Below are 2,850 nucleotides of genomic sequence, written 5' to 3'. Positions count from 1 at the left end.
TTATTAAAAAACGCAGTTGATATCCGTTTGACCTATGGCAGCACCATCTAGCAGGCCAACTGGTTTCCCCCTTCAAGCTAGACAAGTTTCATTCTTTGTAGTTTTTTTGTTTGATGCTTATTTCATGAAATATTTAACCTGGTCACTATCAATGGACCTCCCTGTATATTCAATTTACAGAAAATGTGCAAGAACTGAACCCTGAGGCACTATTGGTAACCAATATGATTTTTATTGTATACACAGAATAGTTGCTTTCTGATGCTTGGGTAGGACTGCAGTATGCCAAGAGCATTCTCTCCTATTCTGTACTGGTGTAGCTTTTTAACTGGTATATTATGGGAGACAGAATTGAAGGCTTCAGTGGTGTTTCAGAACTGTCTGTCTTATTGTCGGTGGAGTTATGCACTTTTGCTACAATTCTTTCAACTGCTTTGGCAGTAGATGGACCAGACTTGAACCCATACTCTGCAGAACAGAGGAGGAGGAGATTAGTGTTTAACGTCCCATCGACAATGAGGTCATTAGAGACAGAGCGCAAGCTCGGGTGAGGGAAGGATGGGGAAGGAAATCGGCCATGCCCTTTCAAAGGAACCATCCCGGCATTTGCCTGAAGCGATTTAGGGAAATCACGGAAAACCTAAATCAGGATGGCGGAGACGGGATTGAACTGTCGTCCTCCTGAATGTGAGTCCAGTGTGCTAACCACTGTCTGCAGAACAGAGTAAATTGTTGTGTTCAAAATGCTGTTTAAGCTGTTCTAGCAAACAGTTATTTTTAGTAAAGTGAGATGTGATGATAATTCTCTGATGATGCTTTATTTCCTTTTTTCTGCACTGAAGAGGTGCAGAAGTAAGTTATTAGGTTTATTGAGCTTCATGGAACACATGTGATGTGTTGTTAATATTACAACCACATGAAGCACACAATACATAAACACATTAAAATATCAAATAAAATTTAATTATAGATTGCAATGTAAAATGTAATAGAATTTTCAATTACTTTTACAATTTGTTATATTTATCCACTCACAGACTATGGCTGTGCTACTCATTTAGGCCATGTTCACCACTGCCAATACTGACAGATGTCTATCTCAGTAGCTGTAGGAACAGTGTGGCCAGATGTCAACTGCAGAAGCCCAGGTTCAATTCCCAGCCACAGCCAAGATTTTCTCTGTTCAGGGAATGGGTGTTGTGTTATCTTCATTATCATTTCATCATCATTGACACACAAGTTGCCTACATGGCATCAACTAAAATGACTTGCACCTGGTGGCAAAGCCACCACACAACAGAGAGAGAGATACCAACAAAGTATTAGTCACTTTTTATCATGGTGCCTGAATATCCTTTTAAGGGAGATTATTGGCCACAGACAATAAAATTATAACAGTTTTACTTAGTAGTCTTTACAAAATCAACAGCAAAATGACAAGAAAGGAGAAGTTGAATTTTTAAATGTTACACTTTTGAGTCTACTAAAAATTATAACTTTATCAAGATCGTATTCCTTTCAGTTTTACATATCTATGCCTCATATCACAGACTGAGTGCATTCCACCACCACTGAAATGGACCAGTACTAGTATCACAACAGAAAAATATATGTAACCGCAATCTTTCTTCATCACAAATTATGTTCTTTAGAGCATAACATTTATATTTACTGAAATATTGTAATTGAATTTGACATCAATTCATCTTAGTCAGTGAATTATATTTCTCCAGCTTCTGTCTCACTGTTAGTGGCGAGTGAGCTTCACTGCCTCACAATGAAGCCACAAGTGGATTTAACATTACTTATTTTCATAGTTTGCTTAAAACTTTTCTATTAATTATCTATGGAAATATAAAACTGGAAAATATCTGGGTCATGGAAAGATGTCTACCTTGATTTTCCAGATATTTCCTTTTTCTCCATATTTTACTACTAAGTGCATGATAACACTGGAAGAGTCCACTTTCTGATGGAGCCTTAAAGGGACTAGTTTTTTCTTATTTGCATTAGTTATGGTACTGATCATCATATAGTATTTTCCTGGGCAAACCAAATATCTTTTCAGTTAATGGTTTGAGGATGTTGAATGTGAAATGATGAAAATGTTTTCACAATTTTCTGCAGACAAATTCTGTTTCAGCAATTTGGACTCTGATATAAGAAAACCATTTTCTTCCACACATTCAGCAGTAATGCTCTTGTTATCCTTGATGATTTCAGAATAGTATTAAGGTCACTTCACCCGAGACATAAATGGAACATAATGAAATAGATGGCAAAGCCACCAACAGATGGATGTGTACTTGCACTAGACAGACAATCAATACAATACGATTTCAGATCGTCCAGTAGCTTACCAAACAATGAAAACGAGGTTATGAGATACCATTTGTGATACAAAAAGACAGAATATGGTATCAGGACTGAGGCACTAGCAATGATAGGGGTTATTAATGGCAACAGAAACATTCTAACGTAAAGTTTTTGATAAACAAAAGAACAGGAAATGTTTCATCCACACATTTCAAATCATTGTCATTTACTTACTCAAGAAAGCTGGTTTAATTAGTTACATGTTCCATTGATCATTTTGTGTGATAGATCATAACGATGTGGGACAAGTAATTTCACATTCACATCACAGATTAATTTGTACATATGGTTATGTTTGGAACATTTCTAAGCTTTTAAAAGATATGCAAATGTGAGTTAATAATTCCTAACCACCACCTTTATGCATTACGATAATAGATATTCTTGTACGCAATAGAAGGAGTTGTCAATGAGAAACTTTCTCAGTTTGTTTTAAAATTGTACTTGGCTGTCTACCAAACAAGTTATATTACT

The sequence above is a fragment of the Schistocerca cancellata genome, chromosome 4 (genome assembly GCF_023864275.1).
Source record: "Schistocerca cancellata isolate TAMUIC-IGC-003103 chromosome 4, iqSchCanc2.1, whole genome shotgun sequence".
Lineage (NCBI taxonomy): Eukaryota > Metazoa > Arthropoda > Insecta > Orthoptera > Acrididae > Schistocerca > Schistocerca cancellata.
Note: the sequence above shows the minus strand (reverse complement) of the source record.